Source organism: Antechinus flavipes, chromosome 4 (genome assembly GCF_016432865.1).
Source record: "Antechinus flavipes isolate AdamAnt ecotype Samford, QLD, Australia chromosome 4, AdamAnt_v2, whole genome shotgun sequence".
In the NCBI taxonomy this organism is placed as follows: domain Eukaryota; kingdom Metazoa; phylum Chordata; class Mammalia; order Dasyuromorphia; family Dasyuridae; genus Antechinus; species Antechinus flavipes.
In genome coordinates, this window is record NC_067401.1 from 461,887,517 (window position 1) to 461,912,389 (window position 24,873).

Genomic DNA, 24,873 nt, shown 5'->3' on the forward strand with positions numbered 1-24,873 from the left:
AAGGAAGGAGTAAGAAGTGGGGGGGACTTCTGTCAGGATAGGGAGGCCATAAATCCTAAAAACCCAGAGACAGGATGTCTGAATACACAGAAATAAAGATATCAGTGAGAAATCTTGGAATATTTTAGAGGGATATTGTAAATTCTTGAGGACAGAAAAGAATCAGGAAATCTACTCTCTTGTTTATCTTGTTAACAATTTATAACCTTAGAACAAATAGTCCTCAGTCTTAATGGCCCAGAGGGGGAGTTTACTTAGGGATTGAGACAGAACAGTTAAAGAAACTGAGACAAGGGAAACTAGTGCAGGGAAACTGAGTCAGGACAGTTAAAGAGAACTGTGGCATAACAATCTCATGTTAAAGAGAAACCTCAAAATGTCCAGTATTCTTTTGTAGTTCCTTAAGAAAAAAAATTCCAATTGTTCAGTGGTGAAGAGAGCCATCTACACCCAGAGAGAGAACTATGGGAACTGAATGCGGTTCACAACATAGCATTTTCATGCTTTCTATTGTTGTTTGTTTGCTTTTAGTTTTCTTTCTCATTTTTTTCCAGTTTGATTTGATTTTTCTTGTGCAGCAAGATAATTGTATAAATATGTATGCATATATTGGATTTGACATATATTTCTACCATGTTTAGCATATTTTGGACTACTTGCCATCTAGGGGAAGGCATGGGGGAAAGAAGGGAAAATTGGAACACAAAGTTTTGCAAGGGCTAATGTCAAAAAATTATCCATACATATGTTTTGAAAAATAAAAAGCTTTAATTAAAAAAAAAAAGAATCAATAGGATGTTGAGTATTATCCCAAGGAAGTCAAAGACAAAGGACAAGGTCCAATATATATCTCAATAGAACTTTTAAGGTTGCCAAAGGCTAGAAATGAAATGGATATTTATGAATAGGAAATTGGAGCTAATCATTAATAGAACAGAATTGTTATTGTGTTCATAAGTTGCATCAAATATGAGGAATGAAGAGCAACAAAACAAGTTCTAGCATGAGATTCAGAGTGAAGTAAGCAGAACAGGAGAGATACACAGTGGGGTTTTTTTTAAAACAATATTCAAAGGCTGCAGAACTTTGATCAATTTGGTGATAATCATGACTTCCAAAGATTGACCATGAAGCATATATTCCATTTCTTGCAGAGAGGTGCAGAAGAAGGATTCTCTTCACTCACTTTTTTAAAATCTTTCTCTAATTGTCCAATTGAGTTCTTTTGTTCTGTGGAATTTTTTTCCATTTCGCCAATTTTGTTTTTTAGAGAGCTGTTTTCTGTTTCCAGTTCACTAATCCTATTTTTCAAGGATTTTACTTCTTTATCCACTCTCTCTTTAACTTTCTCCAGACTCTTTTCCCATTTTTCTTCTAGCTCCCTTGTGAGAGCCTTTTTAATCACTTCTATGAGGTTCATCTGTGCTGAGGAACAGACGATTTCCTCCTTTGGGGAATCACCTGGGGACTGCCTGTTTTTAGTCTCCTCAGGATTTAGAGTCTGCTCTCTATCTGTATAGAAGCTGTCAAGGGTTAAAGTCCTCTTCAGCTTCTTGCTCATTCTGTCTATTAATCAGAGATAAACTACCAAAGAAAAACAGAAAAAACTGGAGTCTTTCTTTGGGGGGGGGGGCTGGGTGTGTTATCGAGCTTCCTCTACAGACTGCAGGTGGCAGTAGTGAGGCACTAGCAGGACTGTGCTGCGCCTGCGCTCTGAGATCCCAAAGCGTGCTGAGTCACTGAGGGGGGGAAGGGGGGGGGCCAGGTCCTGAGAGACTCCAGCTGTTTGGGGTTGTGTTCTTCAGCCCCGGTGTTTTTAGCTTCTCTGCTGGGCTGTTGACTTGCTGCCGGAGGAAATTATCCAAACCTGTAGCGAAGCTCTCCCCGCAGAAACGGCTACGATCACTCCCCACCCCCTCTCAGCTCTGCTCCCGTGCTCTCACTGCCGCTGCCCTCAGCCTGCGCCCGATCTAAAACCGCCCCAGCCCTCCAGTAAAGACAGACCTTTCTTGGCGGATCTCAAGGATGGCTTCTCTTGGTAACTATTTGTGGGTTTTTTTCAGTCAAGCATTGATTCAGAGGCTTGTAATGAAGTGGATAGTGAGAGAAAGCGCGGAGCTTATGCAACTGTGAGCCTCCTCTCCGCCATCTTAACCGGAAGTCGAAAACAGGAGATTTGCAAGAAGAATGAGTGTAATGGGGAGAGATAAAGAGTTCTCTGGACATGTCGAGATTATGGTCCTTCCAGGACATTCAGTTTAACAGTTCGGTGGGTCATGATGCAGGGCTAAGGCTCAGAGGAGAGACTAGAGCAGCATGTAGAGACCCACGAGTCCCCTGCAAGGAGGGGAGTCATGGGGGCTGATAAGGCCCCAAGGGAGAAAATGTAAAGAAGGAGAGCAGAGGGTGCAGGAGGGAGCCCCGAGAGTGGCTCGGTGAGATGTGTCACAGAGAGGGATCCAGCCGAGCTGACCATGAAGGAGCCGACATGGAGGAGAGGACCCGAGAGGTAGACACGGAGTCCTGTAGCTCAGCCCTAGAAAACTCCCCGCCTTCACTTGGACATCAGCACTCTTCCGCATCCGGCCATCCAGCTGCTGGATTTGGCCACAGGACTTGATGTTGTCTCTGCTTCTTGCATGAATGCTCCGGAGGAGGATTTTCCCATGAGGACACACGAGAGGGCTTCCCAAGCTCCCAGCAAACCTCAGGCTTGGCTCACCATGGGGAGGCAGTGCAGCTCAATAGAAAGAGCCCGGACTGAGCCGGAGACGCCGAATTTGAAGGTTCACAGCTTAAGCAAATCACTTCCTTTTTCTGAGTTCCACTTTCCTCATCTATAAAACAAAAGAGGTGAAACCATAAGAGGAAACTAAGCAAAGGAGATGAAGTCCTCCAGGCTGGACGGCAGGAAAATCTCAGGGCTTGCGTCTCAACTTGGCCACTGTGGGATCCTGGACAACACCTCTCAGCCTTAGATTTCTCAGCTCTAAAATGGGGAGAATAATGGCATCTGCCTCCTAGAGTCGTTCTGAGGATCAGATAAGCAAAGTGCTTTGTAAACCTTAAAGCGCTATTAGTGCGGGCAGTTATCTGAGGGAAGTGAGTTAGCTGTTCACTGGGATGTCACAGACAGAAGGAAAAAGGGAGTTTAGATGTGCTGATATGTGCACAGCACCGTGGTCTGTTGTTGTTGTTGTGACAAAGAACTGGAAATGAAAAGGTCGTCCCTCCAACTTGGGGATGGCTAAAGAAGCCGTGGAAAACGGATGAAATGGAAATGGGCTGTAAGACATACAAGGATTCAGAGAAGCATCGGAGGACAGGCGAGAACTAACCGCATGAAGTAAGCAGAACCGGGAGCATCAGCCCGTGAGGTGACTCCCAGTGGAGGGAGCCCTGGGCTGGAGTCAGGAAGAGCTACAAATCTAGCCTCAAAACTAGCCGTGTGACCCCAGTCATATCACTTAACTTCAGTCTGCCTCCGTTTCCTCCTGTTAAATGGGAAAGATAACGTACTTACATCCCAAGGCTGTTGTAAGAACCAAATGCGAGAAAGTTTCTAAAGCACTTAGCACCGTACGGGCACATGAGAAGTGCTACTGAAGTGTTAGTTATTGTCATTAGCATGGTACATGACGACAAACTCTTAGGTAATTATAATCACCCATTTGGGTCTCAGAAAACATATAAAAACACATTTTTCGTCCTATCGGTGGGAGGATGGCTTCCCATCCTAGCTCGGCCATTTACTTTCTAGCTAGAGTGACTTTTTCTCCTCTGGGCTGCAGTTTGCCCGTATGGAAAAGGAATAGCTTAGACTAGAGGTGAATGACCTTCAAAGGAAAGGATGCTGGTATATACACAGTCTTATGTGGTCACTCTACTGTTTGTGTTTTTATTTTTTAGCAAGGGAGAGTTTGACTGAAGCAGGAGGGCCAGCTAAAATGACTGTAATCCCAAACCAGAAGGCCTCGATACAGTCACCTTCCACAAATCAGGCAGGGACTGAAAAGATTGAGTGAGATGATGTCCCTAAGCCTCAGTTTCCTCCTCTGTCAAGTCCAGGATTTTTGACTAGACTCTCTCCAAGGCTGTTTCTAGCTCTGAATCTATAATCTATAGTTCTAAATCTGCTAGATTTTTTTTAGAGATGATCTCTAAATCATTCTTTCAAAATTCAGCTTCATTTCCTCCCACAAGCTCGTTTCCAGTTGTGATCATTCGTTTCTTTGTTCTTTTATCCCCAGTGTCTAGCAAGGTGCCTGACACACAGCGGAGGCTTAATACATAAATATTTGCTAGGTCACTTGATGATGACTAATGTAAAGGGCTGCTTCTCAGGGATTTCTATTCGAGCACCGTGGACATTTCGGGTCACAGAAGCTGTACTGATGTAAGCTGCTTGCTAATTTATAGAATGGCCTTTCTTTGGGGGATGACTTGCAGTATTTCTGTTGGACCCTAGCTGCTTTCATATAGATGAGGCTAGTCAATCATGACATCATAAATAAAGTTGAGTAATATCTTGGTTCAGCACCTTTTTTATAGAGGAAATTGAGATACAAAAGCAAGAACAGCCTTGCCCCAAGTCACACAGATGGTGAACAACAAAGGCATCATTCAAGCCACTTGGAGTAGGATGGAAAGAGCCATGAATCTGGTGCCGCGAACATGGCTTCCCATCCTAGCTCTGCCATTTACTTTCTAGCTAGAGTGACTTTTTCTCCTCTGGGCTGCAGTTTGCCCGTATGGAAAAGGAATAGATTAGACTAGAGGTGAATGACCTTCAAAGCCCTTTCGGGTGCTTCCAAGTCCATGATCCCACAGTCCCAATCTGCTCTCCCTTCCTTTTCCATATCCCCTAGATCCCAACTGCATTTCCACCACTGCCATCTGCATCTGCAAGTTTCCAGTTGGCACAGAGTGGCTCCTTCTGCATTGCAGCTGAATGGACTCAAGCCAGGTTGAGACCCCGGGGTTCCAGTTCTCATTCCCTGCATCATCTGACTCATCGGGCTTTTCACGAGATAGGCAGATGTGTTTTGATTTTTATCAGGTTTCCACTGCATTCCAACATGTATCTTCCCCCGAAGCAGTAGCAGCATGCTCACTCACCCATGGTGCCATGGGAGATTTCATAAAGACGCCAGACATGAGTCTGGTCTCAGAAGTGATTCATCATCAGCCAGCCACATGCAACTTCACTGTGCCCACTAAAAAGCACACCACCTTTCTCTAGGGCAAGCCACAGGAGGGATCCTGTCCAAGTCTGAAGCAAAACAAGCTCACTAATGACCTGAGACAACGAGATTGCAAACCTTGTTCCTCAAATGTATTAACTCCTTATAGTTCGGGGCTGATTGAGAATGTGTGTCTCTTGTGACCACAAATCCTAGCCTGCAACTCAATCTTCAAACCCTTCTAACCTCTGGACAAAAGATTTAGACACAGAAGAGAAGGGAAGGGAAGGGAAAGGAAGAGGGAAGGGAAAAGAAGGGAAGGGAAGAGGGAAGAGAAGGGAAAAGAGAAGAGATGGGGAAGAGGGAAGGGAAGAGGGAAGGGAAGGGAAAGGAAGAGGGAAGGGAAAAGAAGAGAAGAGGGAATGTGGAGTATGGGCTAATTCCTTGGAGGCCTCGGGGTCAGCCAGAGTCAGGATAGATTAAAATCCTTGTTCTTTGGGGTGGGGAGGGGAAGTGAAGGAGACAGACAAACTGCCACCAGGCTTGCCAATGATGCACCTCGGATTCTCGAGTCCAAAGTCACCAACCTCTCTCCTCCTCATCCTGCCCTCTAATCCTTGCCTAGGATTATCTTTCAAATCCAAACATTGAGTAAGCACCAGACAGTGAGAAGAGCCATTTATCCAAACATATGCTAATAGAGTCATTGTCTCACATCGAATAGCTAATTAGCCTTAATTTCTCGTTGGTCAGATTCAAGCACACCTTTTTCAGAGTTTCAGCACCTTACAAGAGAAGGGAAGGGAAGTCTCCATCCACTGTGTTTATCAGAATCATCTAAACCTCTTCATTTACATATAAAAACTGAGGTGCAGAAAGTCACTTAGATGACAAGTTGAAGAACTTGGGGTGCTACAGATGGGACCTGATTTAGAATCTCAGCTATGGTGCTTATAAGTCACTTTGTCTGTCTGAGCCTCAGTTTCCCTATCTATAAAAATTAGTTGCCCTAGGTGACCTCTAAGATCCCTTTCAGTTTTAGTTCTAATATCCTCTGGCTCTTTCCACTGCAAAACCAGCTCAAAGTGAAAGCCTGTTGCTTTGGATTCTACCAAAATAATTGGCATTTCCAATAGCTGACTGGAAGAGTCCCAAATGCTTTATGTAGGATTATAGCTTTTGAGCTTGAGAAGGATCTTAGATGCCATCGAGTCCAACTTCTCATTTGGGAATCGGAGAAATTGAACCATGGAAAGGTTAAGCAATTTGTAGAAGGTCACAATGGCGGTAATATTTTATCTTGTAATGCAGAGAAACTGAGTCAGGAGAGAGATTAGAGAGTTTTTAATATTTTATTAATGGGAGAGTATAATTGACTGGACAGGACTCTCGTCTCAAATTATCCAGTCAGACAGAGATAAAGATATACTGGGACCAAGGGATCCATGTTGGTCCCAGGGCTGGAGGAGTCTGTCATCTCAAAGAATCCAGCCTCCAGCCGCCAGCCTCCAGCAATGAATGGAGGAACCCCAACTTCTTCAATACTTTTTCTCTAAACAAAGGAAGGAGTAAGAAATAGGGGGGACTTCTATCAGGATAGGGAGGCCATAAATCCTAAAAACCCAGAGACAGGATGTCTGGATACACAGAAATAAAGATATCAGTGAGAAATCTTGGAATATTTTAGAGGGATATTGTAAATTCTTGAGGACAGAAAAGAATCAGGAAATCTACTCTCTTGTTTATCTTGTTAACAATTTATAACCTTAGAACAAATAGTCCTCAGTCTTAATGGCCCAGAGGGGGAGTTTATTTAGGGATTGAGACAGAACAGTTAAAGAAACTGAGACAAGGGAAACTAGTGCAGGGAAACTGAGTCAGGACAGTTAAAGAGAACTGTGGCATAACAATCTCATGTTAAAGAGAAACCTCAAAATGTCAGTATTCTTTTGTAGTTCCTTAAGAAAAAAAATTCCAATTGTTCAGTGGTGAAGAGAGCCATCTACACCCAGAGAGAGAACAACATAGCATTTTCATGCTTTCTATTGTTGTTTGTTTGCTTTTAGTTTTCTTTCTCATTTTTTCCAGTTTGATTTGATTTTTCTTGTGCAGCAAGATAATTGTATAAATATGTATGCATATATTGGATTTGACATATATTTCTACCATGTTTAGCATATTTTGGAGTACTTGCCATCTAGGGGAGGGCATGGGGGAAAGAAGGGAAAATTGGAACACAAAGTTTTGCAAGGGCTCATGTCAAAAAATTATCCATACATATGTTTTAAAAAATAAAAAGCTTTAATTAAAAAAAAAGAATCAATAGGATGTTGAGTATTATCCCAAGGAAGTCAAAGACAAAGGACAAGGTCCAATATATATCTCAATAGAACTTTTAAGGTTGCCAAAGGCTAGAAATGAAATGGATATTTATGAATAGGAAATTGGAGCTAATCATTAATAGAACAGAATTGTTATTGTCTTCATAAGTTGCATCAAATATGAGGAATGAAGAGCAACAAGACAAGTTCTAGCATGAGATTCAGAGTGAAGTAAGCAGAACAGGAGAGATACACAGTGGGGTTTTTTTTAAAACAATATTCAAAGGCTGCAGAACTTTGATCAATTTGGTGATAATCATGACTTCCAAAGATTGACCATGAAGCATATATTCCATTTCTTGCAGAGAGGTGCAGAAGAAGGATTACTTTGTCAGAAACAGCTAATTTAGTTATCTCTTTTGCTCTAAGGAGCTCTATTTCTTTGTTATAAAGGATTTTTTTAGGGTTGAGTCCTTGAGAAGTCATAGAATTTTTAAAAAGAGTGCTAATCCAACACACACATATGTACACATATACACATAGAAATGTAACAGCTTGTAAGAGAAGGGGCCATCGGGTGTCCATTATATACGTGGCACTAATCTAGACTTTATGATTTCTGTGGAGTTCCTCATCCCTTAGAATTTCTAGTATCCTTTAAGACCCAGCTCAAGGTTTAGTTCCACAGAAATCTCCTATCTCCAGTTGTTTAGTGCTGATCACTTTTCTGAGAACTTTATATTGACTTGAAATATATTTCCCACTTATTCATCTGTATCCATGTCCTCTTCATTCTAATGTGAGCTCACGTGGGTCAGGGACTAGTTTGTTTTTGTTTTTTCATCCCTAGTGCCTAGGACAGTGTCTGACGTATAATAGGCATTTAATAAATTCTCATTAAAGTAAATTAATCAAAAAAGAGATCATAAAGCCCTGGAGAAGACCAGCCATTTACAGAGGATGTCCTCCATCCATGGTGAATTCCCCACTCCCATCCACACTGGTGAGCTGGGTCCTCAGAGGTGAGTAGGATCCTTTCCCCTAAAGATAACCCGGAAGAGATGATATTCTGGTATTACTACTTATGGATTTTACCCCCATCTCCCATCCTGTGTGCTTCTCACTGACCATCAATCAGCCAGTCTGAGTTAATTTGCTATTAGGAAGAAGGGTTTGCAGTTGTTACAGAAGCATTTCCCCAAACTCTGCACATTTTCTTTTGGTACACATGTGAGGTCCCAAGGGGACAGGGGGTTGAAACTTAAGGTTCTGAAGTCAAAAGATAAACTCACAGCTCCTGAGAGTGAAGATCCTTTTCTCCCTTCCTGTAGCCCTCCTAAAGACCCCTTCAGGTGTAGCTGTCAGCTGGGTTCTGAGCGTAGGTGTCCATATAGAGTCCAGAAGCTCCCTTTCCTCGGTGTATCTATTTTGTCCTTACTGTGTTTGTCAGCTGCCTATTTCAAGCCTGATGCAGTCTGGGAAGGAGAGGTGAGGGAGGGAGATGGAGATGAGAGGCAAGAGAGACTGCTACTGGCTCTGCTGGATTCTACTAAATATGGGGCTGATGGGAATCCAGGTTCTGGGACCTTTCAAGTACACCCGGCCTATGGGGGTGGGGAGGAGGGAGGAGTGTAGCATCCTTATGGGACCAAATCCACCTTCCTTACCTTTTTGTCCTCCTTCAGGAGGGGAAGGATCTGCCTCCTCAAGGAGCCCTCAAGCTTAGAAGTTCTCAAAGCCACTGCTTTTGCAGTGAACTCTCCATCCCAAAGTGTCTTCCTCCAATATATCAGTTGTATGTCTTGATTCTTTCAGCCAATCCCAATGCTTCCTATATGGCCTCAGCTGATTATACATCCAATGACTGAGCTTCACTCCTCCGCAATCAGATCATATTGATTGATTCAAAAGCAAGTCTAAACCTTCTGCAATTGTTTTAATGGGAGGAGGTGAAACACTCCCTTCATGTATTAAAAAAAAAAACACAACTAATAAAATTTTAATGTAATAAAGTAAATGGTTGGTGTCTGATGACTGACGGAGACTAAACAATAAAGGCTTCACAGAGGGAGGCTTCCTCACAGTCCTGTCCGGTCCATCGGCCAAGGCCGGGAGTCTTGAGCCTTCCGTGGTATTCCCATTCTGATTCCCTAGGTGGGAAAGATGGTCCGCATCACACGCCCCCCTTCCCTCTACTCTACTCTAAGCAAGAAAACGCAGGAACATTCCCTATTTAAGGTCTTTCCTGGCACCCTCAACCATTAGCACCCTCTCCCTCTTCAAATTATCTTGTATTTTTTTTGATAAAGTCTTTGTGTTTATTTATACGTAAACATGCCGTATCCCCAAGAATGTAAACCCCTGGAGGGAAGGAACTGACTCATTTTTGGCTTCCTCTTCTCAGAACTCAGCCCTTCTCCTTACATCCAAGAGATGATTAATAAATGTTTATCCAATTGAATTAACTCATTGAATTGAAACTAACTCACGGTTGGTTATGTCAACAAGTATTCGGAAAAGAGAGAAATACAGTACATGACGTGTGACAGTTGCACAATATGACCCTCCTGCTTTTCTTCTGTTTATCTCTGTCTAAAAATATACCCTGATGTTAAAAAAGAAACACCCAAGGAACAGTAGACATTAGGAGGTCCCCTGAGCCCAGCCATAACTTCCGCCAAGGCCTTTCCCCCCAGGGACACTGAGCTCTGGAGGTCCTTCTTGAGGTTTTCATAGAGAAATCTTTTGGAACTCAGTACTGTGGTTCTCGTGATACCTGGGCATCTGCTCCCTCTGTTTCCCTGTCGCAAAAAGGGCAGGGGCTTTCGCTTGGATCTTTGGATTCTCTACACCTAGTGCTTGGATTGGTTGAATGATTGAATGAATGAGAGTTCCTTTCCAGTGTGCACAATTAACGCTTGAATATCCTATTCCCAGTCAAAACAATAACGTCACCTTCATAAGAAACCTGATCAATCCGTCCAAATCAAGGAGCAATTATTAAGCACCTACTGCATACCAGGCATTGTGTGAGGTCAAAATCGGGACGACAGAGATAAAAATGGGACAGTCTCTGTGGAGCTTCCAATCTATTGGAGAGAAGAAACACACTTATGTAGCAAAATACAAACCAGATAAAAGCTAACTTTGACAAAGAGGTCTCCAGCATCTAAGGGTATCAGGGAAGGTTTCATGTAGAAAGTGATACTTGGCAGAATCTCCAAAAAACCAGGAAATTCTAAATAAATAAAGACATCATTGAGTACTTCTAAGCAATGTTTTAATGTCAAATTGAAAGTAGAGATAAATATGTTTATCCTCTTTGACCCAGTGATGCCTTTGATGTTCAAAGAAATAGAAACACAAAATGTGGACACATCGTAGCAGATGAGTATAACAGAATATTATTGGATCACATTCTCTGTGGGTAAAATCATTTTTCAGTCATTTCCAATTCTCTGTGATCCCATTTGGGGTTTTCTTCGCAGAGATACTGGAGTAGCTTGGTCATTTCCTTCCCCAGCTCATTTTACATTTACTGTGCAAATTACAGTAATTTAGACTCAATCACATAGAGTCTTCCATACTCTAGGTAGCAAGATGTGGTTTCTGTCAGGGTTTCTGGGGAAGAGGTCCTTCGTTACCACATCGTGATAGCAGTGGGTCCAGTGGTCCCCATGGGGAGTGAGAACTGCTTTCATGAGAAAGCTGAGACAAATAGGGTCAAGTGACTGGCCCAGAGTCACATAACTAGTTAATGTCTGAGGCTGGATTTGAACTCAGGAAGGTGACTGCAGGCCACCCAGCTGCTGGCTGCCGTGGTAATTACTGATAAAAATGCCAGCTGGCACTTGTCTCTGCACCCGCATCTCTCTTATACTGGCTCGGCGGCTCTTTTTGCTCTGTTGTTTCTGGCTAGATCCTTTTCCCAGCCTTCAAGCCATTTTTTTATTTGTTTGTTTGTTTTTCTTTGGTGACCTGGGTCAGAAAAAAAATGATTCCCTGTGATCTTTTTCTTGGGCTTCCTGATGAGGACTCAGGCTGGCGCGTTTTCTAAATTGCTTCAGAGGAGACGTGTGGTAAACATTGGCTATGCTTCTTCCTGCTGCTCCTCCATCTTGACAGGCAGGATACAAGAAATTTGGGGCCTTTTGGAAAATCAAATTGTTTTTGATAATCCGGAGAGTATCCTGACCATGAAATCCTATTTCCTCTAGTAAAAACCAAAAAATTATCAAGACCTCCAAACTAAAAGCGAAGGGTCGTTGTCTCGCCATTTGGAGGGATATGACATATGAGAAACATATTTTTCTCACTATCTGGTGGGATATGACATATTATGGAAAAGAGACACTGTTCTCTTTGCTTTTGTGCTGAGATAGATTTCTGTGAATAGATTGTACCTCCTGAGACCCAGCAAATGGTCTGAAGGGGAAGTGGAAAGGGGTAATTTGCAGTTGGGGGTCTATATAATCTGCTTTGTTGAACTCTTAGGTGCACTTCTCTATTGATACTACCTTTGGTGTTGGGAGAGTAATCTTTCTTGAAAAAGCTAATAAATTGTCCTTTTTACTACATATCCTGAGGTTCTGGAATTATTGGTAGGGGTCTTCATGTCCCATATACATCTTTTGCTATCCATACTGTGTGGATTTTGTCTAAGCCCTTCTATAACCATGCCCGGTGAGCTAGGAAATAAAAGAGGCATATGATCAATGGATCATAGTTTTGGAGCTAGAAGGAAACGTAGAGGCTTTTGAGTCCAATTCCTTTATTTTACAGATAAGGAAACCGAGATTCAGTCAGGAAGTAAAATAATTTTTCCAGAGTCACAGAACCAGTTAGTATCTGAAGTGGGAGTCCAACACTGTACACTACATATAGCACCTGCTTATTCAAGAGAAGACCTCTCTTACTTTTTCTTGAGATCATAAAGACACTAGTGGATGACCAGAACTGTCATCCAGTCATCCTTTTTTGTTGTCATGTAGTCAGCCAATATTCTTTTTCGCTCATGCATTTCCCTGGTGATATTCTTTATTCATAATCTGGGCAATTAACATTTTTTTCCACTTAGTTTTTTCTGTCTGGGTGGTTAGATCAAACTGTTGAGTGACTGCAGATCTCATTCAAAATACTGCAATATTCCAGGACTTAATTGAAGCAGAACTATGTCATGTACAGTCAAAAATATCTGAAGGAACTCCTGATCTTTGAAGATTTGTTCCTTGATTTTGACTGCACCAGATCCTTCCATGACAAGGGCGAAAACCTTTGTCAAGTTTACCTGTTTTCATTTTTTTTGACTTCACCTTTTGTTTACATATGGAAGGTTAGTGAAGAAGGTTACATCTGTCATAAAAATCATGAAAACAAATTATGTAATTACATAAAAACAAAAGATTTCAATATAAGTTTTTAAGTTGTGAAATAATGGATCATTCAATAGATTAGGAAGGAAGAACTAAATTAGGAAGAGATGAGTTTGAATCCTACCCCAGATGCACCATATCTCCATCAGCCTCAGTTTTCCTCATCTGTGAGATGATAATAACATATCCACCTTACACAGTTGTTAAATAAATTAAAATAATATTCATAAAGTGTTTTGTGAACCATGAAGTACTATATGAATGCTGGTGATTGTTACTACTTATATTTATCTCAATTCATTTTTATCTTATTGGATTTTAGCTCTCATTGATTAGAATGTTTTAGACCCTGACTGTCACCAATGAGCTAACTTGCTGTCTCTTCTTTTTGTCATCTGACAATTGGATGCATATCTCCTCTATGTCTATATATGATTTTTTAAAATCAATATATAAAGTGTGACACCAAATAGAAGAAGCAGATTTCAACTGGTAGCTCTTTTATTTTCCGTACTCTACATAGCAAGATGTGGTTTCTGTCAAGATTTCTGGAGAAGAGGGTCATAATAGCAACGGGTCCAGTGGTCCCCATGGGAAGTGAGAACTGAACCAGACAGACTTGTAGTGAGGTCTCAACTGCCTCTACCTCCTTTGTATGTTTCCTTCCATCAGCATCAATCTTGGGAGCACTGAACGTCCATCTAGAAAGTGTGTTGAGAATTAGATGGCAACTGGAACAGATTCTGGATCAGCAGCTGTGGAAACAGACTGATGGTAAGGTAAGAGTCACTATCAAAATTGTTTGTTTTTTGTTTGTTTATTTGTTTGTTTGTTTGTTTGTTTGTTTGTTTTTAAATAAGCCCACTGGAGAGATCTGGTTTAGTGTTTGATTGGACTGTGCTTCATGGGAAATTAAAAATGGCTAATCGGTAGCCTTGTAAAAAATTGTATCCACAATGAGCCTTTGTTATTAGCCTAACTTTTATTGTATTTGGTTCTATTGATTAGATATTTTTTATTGTATTGCTATTGTATAGCGTTTCCTTTTCTATAGGAATGAATCTCCCAATTCAGGTTTCTTTACTCGGTACCTTTTTTTTATTCCCTCTCTACTGCCCAATTTGGAAAAACCATTAGATTTTAAACCCACAAACATTTCTATGATTAGCAAATCTATAAATAGCATCTTTCCTGGGGAATCCAAGTTTGGAAGTGGAATGAAGCACTGAGGAGCCTAATTCCCTTATTATGAAATCAGACATCCCCTAGATCTGAACCCTGAGTAAATCATGGAACAGACAACAATAATTATAACAAGCTATCATTTATACTTTTCTTGCTATGTGTCAGTTACTGCACTAAGCACTGTACAAATCCTTATTTCATTTGGTCCTCACGACAACCTGGGTAGGAAAGTGCTATTATTATCCCCATTTTAAACTTAGGGGAACCGAGGCAAACAGAGATTAAATGAAAAGTGTTTGAGGCTTGATTGGAAAAGAAGTCTCCCAGACTCCAAACCTGGCACTCTATTACTGCTCCTCCTAGTTGACCCTAAAGTAAAGAGGCTGAACTGCCAAACAGTGTCTAGCTAGCCATTAGATTGGTAAATGAATGTGTGATAATTGTTTGGCAATATTTATGGCACTGATTTAAATTTATAGGAATAAGAGCCATTCCACAATTGATAAATGGTCTGAAAATCCAAGTTATTGATACATATATATATATATATATATATATATATAAAGTTTCAAATCGTTAATAAGTAGAGAAATGTAAATGAGGGCAACTCTGAAATTCCACCTCACATCCATTAGATTAGCAAAGCTGACTAAATGTTGAAGGGGCTGTGGGAAAACATTGCTGGTAGAGCTGGGAATGGTCCAACCAAAGATGAAAGGAGTTTAGAATTATGGCCCAACAGCTACTAAACAGTGCATACCTATACTCCATATAGATTTTTTTAAAAGCGGAAAGGGACCCATACGTCCAAAAATATAAGTGCTATTTTTGTGATGACAAAGAATGGGAAACTAAGCAGATGCCCATAATTGGAAAATGATTAAACACCTTATAGCATATGAATGTGCTGTATACTATTGTGCTATAAGAGATGAAGAGAGAGTTTCAGAGAGACCTGGGAAAACTTAAATACTCTGATGCTGAGTAAAGGGGGCAGAGCCAAAAGAACAATTTATACTACAACATAAATATCTGTGATAATGAACAGTTCAGAAAGACTTAAGAGCTCTGACCAACTAAATAATCAATTAGGATTTTAAAAAACTTAGGACGAAGCATGTTGTCTACTTTATGCCAGAGAGATGATGATTTAATAGGCAGAATAAGAAACACCTTTTTAGATGTAAACAATATGAGAAATTGTTTTGCCTAATTATGTAAAAAAAAGAATCTATATTTTTCCCCTCTCTCCTCTCCTCTCTTTTTCTCCTCTTCCTTCTCTTTCTTCTTCTGTTCATACTCAAACACAAGTTATCTGATTCTAAGACTAACATTCTTTCCCCCATCCACAATGTCCCCTTTCTTTTTATGGTTTTATGATCAGATATGGATGTAGAAGGAGGCAAAGATCATCATGGGCAATTAGAAGAAAAATGAACTCATAAAATATTGAACACTGTTCCTGATGACATGATAATATCAGAATTACATAATGTTATTTTTTTTATTTTATAAAATGATGAGAGAAGAGTATTTTAACTTAGGTTTTAGAAAATACTTATTCCCAAAACATCCAGGGATCTTAATGCATTTTTTTTTTTGCATTAACTCCCGCAAGACCTGGTTTACAGAAAGTTGAGAAAGAAGGAAGTATGTGTGGGATGGGTCGGTGAGAGATGAAAACAATACCTTATCATCCCTGGAGTCTCATTGAATGAATGTTTTGTGTGAAATGGTCAAGAACAAGCCAGAAATTCATGTCACCATTTTCCTTAAATACTGGAATCCCAATTTGCTTAAATTAAGCATGTCTCTGCTTTTTCTTTCTTACCCTAATGTCACTGGGTCTCAATTTCCAGGTAAACTCTAGCAAGTAAACAGTTCAGGTACAAAAGTAGGAGTTATGTCTATAGGAACTTTTTGTATTTGCATGATCCTTGTCAGTTGGAGAATGGATGAATAAATTGTGGTTTATGAGTGTGACCGAAAGCTGCTTTACCATAAGAAAGGATGAAGGGGATAGTTTCAGAGAAATTTGGGAAGACTTGAATAAACTAATGCAGAGGGAAGGGGGCAGAAGTGGAGTTTCTACAATAAAGAGAACATTGCAAAGACAATCACCATGGAAAGACTTAAGAATTCTGACCAACCATGACTCCAGAGAACAGAATTTTGGTCAAGGTGGTGACTGACTATAACTCCAGAGGACTGATCATGAAGCATGATACCTTCTCCCTTCCCCACCCCCAAAAGTGATGGACTCTAAATGTCGAAGAAAGTGTGCGATTAGACAAAAAGCCAATGAGAGAATTTGTACTGCTGGAAAGTACATAGGTTTGGATTTTCTCCACACACCCTCACTCCATCTTGGGTTGGAGGGAGATAGGGAGAGGAAAAAATTATTAATTAACAAAAAATGAAATGAAAGTTTAAAGAAAGTATGAGATATGCCTGTTAAGGACCGTGCCTAAGTGAAGGAGCAGGTCAATTCTCCGAGAGCCTCCACAGCTGTGGATCATAACATCTGAAGGAATTGCGAGGCAGCCTTTGCTGACACAGGTGTTGCTTGTGGACTGGGAAAATAAATAGGAGGCAGAAGGAAGAGGAGAGGGTCAGACGACGCAATGGCCTCTCAATGGGGAGGTCAGAGAACAGCAACTGCACCTCGGTCTCTTTGAATCACCATCATCCTCTCACAAGAAGAGAAGAAAAGGTCTACCAGAGGTAAAGCAAAGTCACATATTGTGTTCCCAATGTATGCTTTTGTTTGAAAATGCAATGGGATGTAATGGCTAAAGAACCAGTCTATCTTAGAGTTGGAATGAATATATCCTTGTCGTGTGAACCTGGGCTAATCATTTAACCTCAAAGTGTAGCTTTTTAAATTTATAAAATACGAAGTTGTGACTAATCTTCATCCTTGGAGGGAGGGATGTGGTTGTTTACACCCAGAGTTACATTCCTTAAGGGGCTGTTTCAGTTTTTGTCTTTCTATCCCAAACGCCCCAAAGTGAAAAGTTAATAAAAATTTATGGAATTGAATTGAATTCCCTACACGACAGACCCAAATCAAAACAAAGTGATGATCAGCAAATTATATATTTCCACCTCCCTTAGAGGCCTTCTGGATGCCAGAATGACCCTTGGTGCTTAAAATCTGTGCCAACAGATTATAAATCTTAAAGCTGTATTCTTCTTTTAGGGTGTGATTTAATCTTGATTTTCCTAAAGTACAAGGCTGACCACATCACTTCCCTGCTCCAGGAGCTCCCTCTTGGCTCTGAGGTTAAATTTAAACTCTTCAGTTTCTCCACCATTGCACTACAGCTTACCTTCCCTCCATATTGGACATTATTAATGAACACTATTGTTTTGTGACAACATTTTAAGACAAAATTGCCTACTGGCTGTCCTTTGTACATGGCTCTCCATCCTCTTCCTTCTTGCCTTTTCCCATACTGTCTCCCATGCCTGGACTGTGTTGTCTCCTCACCTGAACCTCTTAGACTCCATAATTCCTTTAATTCTCATTTAAGTACCACCCACTGCAAGAGGCCTCCCCCACTTCCTGGTGTCTTCCATTTCCTATTTACATAGGCTGCTCCCAAGTTTCAGGGCCATTTTAACATTGACACTCGGTTTTAATAGAACTACACTAAGATTGGGAGATAGATATTTTATAGTTTTATAACAGCATAGATCAGGAACCAAAATGAGACCTTGGAGATCATCAAATTCCAGTCTGTTCACTTTACTCATCATTCCTTTCTTTCTCCCATCTTTCCTTCCAGTCTTCCTTCCTTCTGTCTTTCTTTTTTCCTTGCTATTATATCATTATATTATGATTTCTATTATTATCACTTTTCTTTTTTTCATTCTATCTCAAAATAGAATGAAAGCTCCTTGAGACCAGGGACTATTACATTATTGTCTTGACATTCCTAGCATTAAGCACAATGTCTGGTACATAGCAGGCACCGAATGAACGCTTGTTGAACAAATGAATAAACTGCCTCTGGGAGCATCGAAATGCCTTAAAATAAAGCCCTCTTGCTGTGGATGATGTAGCTCGGTCTTATTGTTTTCTGAAACCCTCTTAGTTCCATAGTCATTGTTGAGAACAGAGACCATGGCTTAAATAGAGTTTCCCTGGGAGAGACCCTACAGTGGAACTTTCAGAGTTGAGCTGGTTTAGCATCTGCAGAGTTCCCCCAAAAGTTTCCCAGACTTCTTATAAAAGGGAAGTTAGGTTACAGTTATTCAGACCAGATGTGTTTATTTGTTCCCAGATGAGAAAATTATTACTGTATTTTTTTTTTTTGTCAAGACCAAACAAGTTACTTGCCATAAGGCAATATATTGCCCTAAGTTCTGCTTTCCCAGGCAATGGATCCAGGAGTTTCTATTAAGGGAGACCCACATTCTAGCCTTCTTCATCTTAATTCTTAACATCAAGTGACCCTGAAGTACAAATATAGGACACTTCTCAACAATGTTATGGGCACTGGTTAAAACAGCAGGTGGATGGTGGACATTAGAGATATAGCAATTAAGAACAAACAAACTATAGTTTGAAGTAAGGAGAACTTCTGTTCAGTCCCACATACATTTCATTGATAGGTGAGTGACTGACAGATCCAGAGATTTTCCTATTTTTCAATTTTCCAAAAAAGCTGCATGCTTCAGACTAAGGAAATAACAGAGATCCAGATCATTCAAGTCATTTGAAAGTGATCTTAGCTTTCCCATTAATAGAAACTAGCCCACAGACTGGTTGTTGTTGTTCAGTCATTTCAATCCTGTCCAACTCTCCATGACCCCATTTGGGTTTTCTCAGCAAATAGCCTGGAGTGGTTTGCTTTGTCTTTGTCTAGCTCATTTTACAGATGAAGAAACTGAGGCACTTAACGTAAACCACCTTGCCCAGAGTCACCTGTCTAGGATGAGTCTAAGCCAGATTTGAATTTAGGACGATTATTTTCCTTACTTCAGGTCTAGCCCTCTATCCAATGTGCCATTTAGATCCCCTAAAGATTGCTTAAAAGTTGCATTTTTCAATCTGTTACTAGCACCTCTCACCATGCCACAAACAAAAGATTTTAGCAGCCCAGAAAATTGTACAGCTCTGTAGTAACAACAATAATATATCAAGTGTGCTTTTATGTAGCTATAACAAAATACCAATATAATATAATAATTAGATATTATCATATATTGTTATTGAGAAATCAATACTATATTAGTATATTGATAATAATTATTAATTTGCGATTCATTATTTTCCTCCTATTGCTATTAAGATCTGAAAAGGCCAGGCAGTTTTAGGATGTAACAGTAAGGTAATCTTCTCTCCCAGCTTCAAGTCATTTACCTTAACAGGGACACTTATATTCAGTCAGTTCTGGAAACAAAAACCAACCTTACCTAGTTTTTTTTTTTTTTTCTTTTACTTTGGGGCATGTCTCCTTGTCCTTGATCTCCTCCGTTAGAGTTTAGAGTGACCCACTTAACAAAGGAGAAAATTAGCCAGAGAGGTCTGGAAATGGCTCCCTTGATCAGATTGCTAAAGGCTATTGGGGTTCATGATCAATCCACATTCTCAGTTAGAGAAGCTGAAGACTTTGAGTCCATCTCGTTAAGTGTTCACCAATCAACTTGGAGTTTCATTTGTCAGAAGAATTCCCTCTCAGAAGGTACACATCTGATTTAAGCTGTTTCAAAGCTTTTCTTGGCATCTATGGTTACTGCGAGAAACCACTGACTTTCAATGTTTAGATTATTAGCTAGTCTAATTAATAAACTAGTGATTTGTTATGTGGAAACTCTCGAAATTTTCATTTGTCACAATACAGACATGTAGTATAATATAACATTGTTATGTTAATTTAAATTAATTTAGATATATTTAATTAACTAATGAAATTAATATAGGTATATTTATTTGGTTTATAAATGTATAAGTATAAATATATATTATTATGGTATTATTATTTCCATAGAACCTAAACAATTTGCACGTGCTATTTTCTTTAATTCTTATATCAACCCTGTTAGGGAGGTTCTGTTATTAAGCTCTAAGTTAATTCTTTCTCTCTGACATCTTCTCTTCTGAATCCAGTAGAACAGTAGTTCCTATTTACTTTGGAGTTCACTAGGATGATCCAAGGAAACTGTGGCTTAAAAGTTCACACTAAAAACTCTTTAATGGTGCCTTAAGCAGTAAATAACTACTCAAAGAGGTTACATGTGTATATAGACATGTGTACATTTGGCTTCTGGGAAAACAAGCATGTGAGATTTGAAGTATTGTAAGTCTGTTTCTGCATAATTCAAATACCACTATTCTGGTGATTTTATATTTACACAATGATTTTAATGTTCAAGCAAGCAACGACATCAAATTCTGACTGTTTCTAACTAAGCACAATTTGGCATCAAATTGTTTACAAACCGCCATAAAGGTCCAATATTCAAGAGCAAATTGATTCCTGAGCCATAGCCAGATGCATGCGTGTATTCTCATTTGCATTTTCCATGCTGTACCAAGCTAATTATCTATTTTACTTCTGTTATCTTGTAATCATACCTTGTAAGCCATGTAATCACACAGGTAATCGCATGATAAAGATGTCTAACTATTTTTTTCTCAGTGTAAATATCGAGATATTTGCAAATAATGACCAGTTATCTTGCAACTATCATAGACCATCACAAACATTTTATAGAAACAATTATAATTGCCTCACATTGCAGAAAAAAAGAAGTTTTTTAAATTTAAACTTATCTGCTTATGTTTATTCCAATGAACTGGTAAACCACACTAGTTAGTTTTTCTATGAGTATGGAGAAAAGTATAGAGAAAAAAATTAAATATGAAAAGATTTTCTTATGAAGGCTAATTTATATGTAAAGTGTTTTTAAAAAACAAAATAACATGTAATTGAACTTTAAAAAATTATTATAACAATATTATTGTCCAACAGAAAAGTAAATATTTTATATAATAACTAATTATTCCTTTCCATTTACTAAGTGGCTAATTTAAAAAAAAAGAATATCCATTTCTCAAAATTCTCCTACCATTTTCCACCACTTATTTATATGAATATAGATTTTCATTTGTTCCTTTAAGTGAAAATTCAGAAAATAAACTCAATATAGAACTAGATTAAAACTATGTTCAAATGCCCAAAGAGTTATCAAACTATGCATACCCTTTGATCCAGTAATGTTTATACCGGACTTTTATCCTAAAGAGATCTTAAAGAAGGGAAAAGGACCCACATGTGCAAAAAAACAATGTTTGTGGCAGCCCTTTTTGTAGTGGCAAGAAACTGAAAACTGAGTGGATGTCCCTAAGTTAAAGAATGGCTGAATAAGTTATGATATATGAATGTTATGGGATAGTATTGCTCTGTAAGAAACAATCAGCAGGATGATTTCAGAGTTCTGCAGAACTTACATGAACTGATGCTAAGGGAAGTGAGCAGAATCAGGAGATCATTATATATGGCAACAAGAAGATTATATGATGATCATGGACGTGGCTCTCTTCAACAATGAAATGATTCAGATTAGTTCCAATGGTTTTGTAATGGAAGAGAATCATCTACACCCAGAGAGAGGACTGTGGGGACTGAATGTGGGCCACAATATAGTATTTTCATTCTTTTTGTTTGTTTGCTTGCATTTTGTTTTCTTTCTCATTTTTTTAATCTGATTTTTTCTTGTGCGACATTTTGATAGACTAAGAAACTCCTTAAAGTTACATTGTCCTTCATTTTTGTCCTTGTATGTCCAGTGCCTATAGGGACCCATCCCTGATCTTACTTTGATACCTTGAAGGACCTTTGAACCCGTAGGAGTGGGCATTCCTTCTATGAAACAGATGAAAAGTGATTTTAGGCTATAAGTTACTTTGATAGAATTAGAGAGCCAGATCAAAGGAGGAAGCTAACATTTATTAAGTTCCCACTCTGTACATAAATTCACACTACAACTGGAACACAGGTCAAGCAAACAGGCAGACCAGTGAGCATCAGATAACCTATAGTCATATGAATATATATCATATTTATATATACACATGTCATATTGTCGTGTCGCCTATGGTTATGTGTCATATATAGTCATATATAACCTATAGTTATATATATGTGTGTGTATGTCATATATAGATATATAGGTAGTCATATATAACCTATAGTCCAAGGCAGGTTGGGCTTTAAAAAAAAAACTTAATAAATATATACTTTATGAAAATGTTACTTCGTTCTTTTATGCAGGATAGGTGAGGGACTATCAATATAGGAAACTAAACATTATTATACTTGGTTGATGTGGTTTGTTGGATGTTTTCTTTTCTTTTTTTTTTTTTTCTTTTTCACTCTTTTTAAAATTTATTTTTCATTAGCAATGGTGGGTTCATTTTTCATTGAACTATTTCCCCTACTTCATTCTTTTGTTGTTAGGAATGGTGGAAGAGGGGGAAGTTATATTACTTTGTGTGACCCTGATGAATTGAATGTGTCCCACTCCTCCCCCACTCACTTGATGAAATTACAGGATGTAGAAGGAAGATGACAGAGAACAAGAGGTGTTAAGGTTTTGCCCCTTTCAAACTTGGACAGTTATATTTTTCCCTTTTCAAACTTTGAAGTTCCCTTCAAAGTTTACCAAGGGCATGAAACCTCAAATGACTCACTTTTAGAGTGATCTTTTCTGAGACTAAAGGGTGAGAAACTGGGAGTGACCCATTCTTCTTTCTGTAAGAAGCTTAAATGTTTTCATTGTTTGTACTTTAGGTCTCCTTTAGGATGCATGAAGAAATCCCTTAATCATATCTGATATCATGATTGGTGGCCTGCCCTTGTTTGAAGTATTGCCCATGTCTCTCCTGGTCTTTAAAACGTCAGCAAACTCTCCAATGAGTCAGTCTGGAAGTTGTCTCTGGCAGTCACAGGAGAAGAGAGGCAACTATGGAGGAAGAACCGAGCTCTCCAGAAGGTTTAGACTTCTTTATTTCCTTTGACTTTTCTTTTGTGTCTCTTCCAGCAATGGTGTCTACATAGGAGATGCCCAAAGAGTCCAGCTCTGAAATTAAGTTGCTTGAAAAACAATGGAAGTGATAAGTCCAGCATAGAAACAGAGTATATGAACTGTGATGGGGATAACCATAAGAAAAATGTAATGGTAGAGATGTGAATTGTCCTAGACTGTGGGTTCATGCTCTTTATGCTTCTCCGGTGTATGTTCTTTGAGAGTGCATTCTCTTCCCACTGATACTCTATAACTTTGTGGGAAAGCGAACCCTAGATTTATGGAGTGCGTAAATGTCTTTGCTATGACTTAACTAGATGATCTTTAAAAATGAACCAACTACTGGGTGCTTCTCAGTTATAGTTTTTGGAATTCAAGCCCACAGAGTATTTTGAACCTGGGCAGTTGTCCCCTGGGAGGCCCAGCTAATGAATATAAAGGAAGAGGTAAGGCTAGAGAGGGCACTATGGGGACAAATGGGAAGTTATATAAAAACAAAACCAAGAAAAATTAATCTTTAAAAGCATTCGCTTTTAAAAGTACCTTCCTATTCCAAAGGAGAGACACTGTAATGTTGGAATTAAGACTGGGTAAAGGAGCTTAGGAAAGAGTGACAACAGGAGGTAGGAGAGGGACACAGAAACCTTCCTCCTCCTCTTCTCCCTGCCCAATCCCATACACGTCTTCCAGTTTTGGAACCATAATCAAATCAAATGAATGCTATTATTGCTGCCAGAAAGGGTGTATCAATATACTCCCCTATGGTTCCCTTCTCTAACTTTGTAACTTTTGTCTCAAAATATCAGATCAGGGACAGCTAATTGGTGCAGTGGATAGAGCACCAGCCCTGAAGTTAGGAGGACCTGAGTTCAAGACTGATCTCAGACATTTAACGCGTCCTAGCTGTGTGACCTTTAGCAAGTCACTTAAGCCCAATTACTTCAAAAAAAAAAAAAAAAGCAGATCCAGAACATTGTTTCCTTATGTGTTTTCTTCTCTTAAAGGAGCAACACAACGACACTTTCCCAAGAACGCTGGAATTTATTTAAAATATAGGAGACACTGGCACAGGATAGAGAAGACACTGTACTTTATGAGGAAAGAGGAGTTGCAATAGTTCAAAAGAAACGTGAGATGTACAAATTTACAGCCGTCTCTACTCCCAATGTTCACAAGGACAATTTATGCCCAATTTTCGGTAAAACCTTCTGAGCACATGTTGGTCTGATCAGTCATAGTTGGACACACTGTACTTTGACCCTGACATGGTGATATCATTTTGAGCCTCTTCAAGTATGAAGGACAACATTTTCTCCTGCAATATTTATGTTTGAGTGTGTGTGCGTGTGTGTTTATATAAACTCCTTGAGAAAAGGGACTGTCTTTTGTATTTGTATCCCCAATCCTTAGCATAGTGCTTGACTCCAAGTAATTGAGGATTTTTTTTTCATAACACTGTCCTAGAATTATAATCTTATGGAAGATCACAAACCATCTTATTTTATAGTTCAGGGAGATTAAATGACTTGATCATTTTGTTAGTTGTTGTTCCGTTATGTCAATCATGTGTAACTCTTTGTGACCCCATTTGGTCTTTGCCGAGAAAACACACTAGAGTGGTTGACCATTTCCTTCCCATTTAACAGATGAGGAAAATGAGGCAGACAATGTTAAGTGACTTGCCCAGGATCACATGGGTAGTAGATGTCTGAGGGCAGATTGATCATTTAATCATAGACCCAAGATGATGAAATTCAGCAAAGGTGGGATTCA

At 39.4% G+C, this 24,873-nt stretch overlaps 1 long non-coding RNA gene across 1 annotated transcript; it reads left to right on the top strand.

Annotated features, from left to right (window-relative positions):
- The first annotated feature begins 16,689 nt into the window (after window positions 1-16,689).
- LOC127563199 (uncharacterized) lies at window positions 16,690-24,478 on the top strand. Its single transcript, XR_007953919.1, has 3 exons — window positions 16,690-16,785; window positions 22,866-23,067; window positions 24,105-24,478. It is a non-coding gene; the product is annotated as an uncharacterized LOC127563199 (long non-coding RNA).
- Window positions 24,479-24,873: the final 395 nt, after the last annotated feature.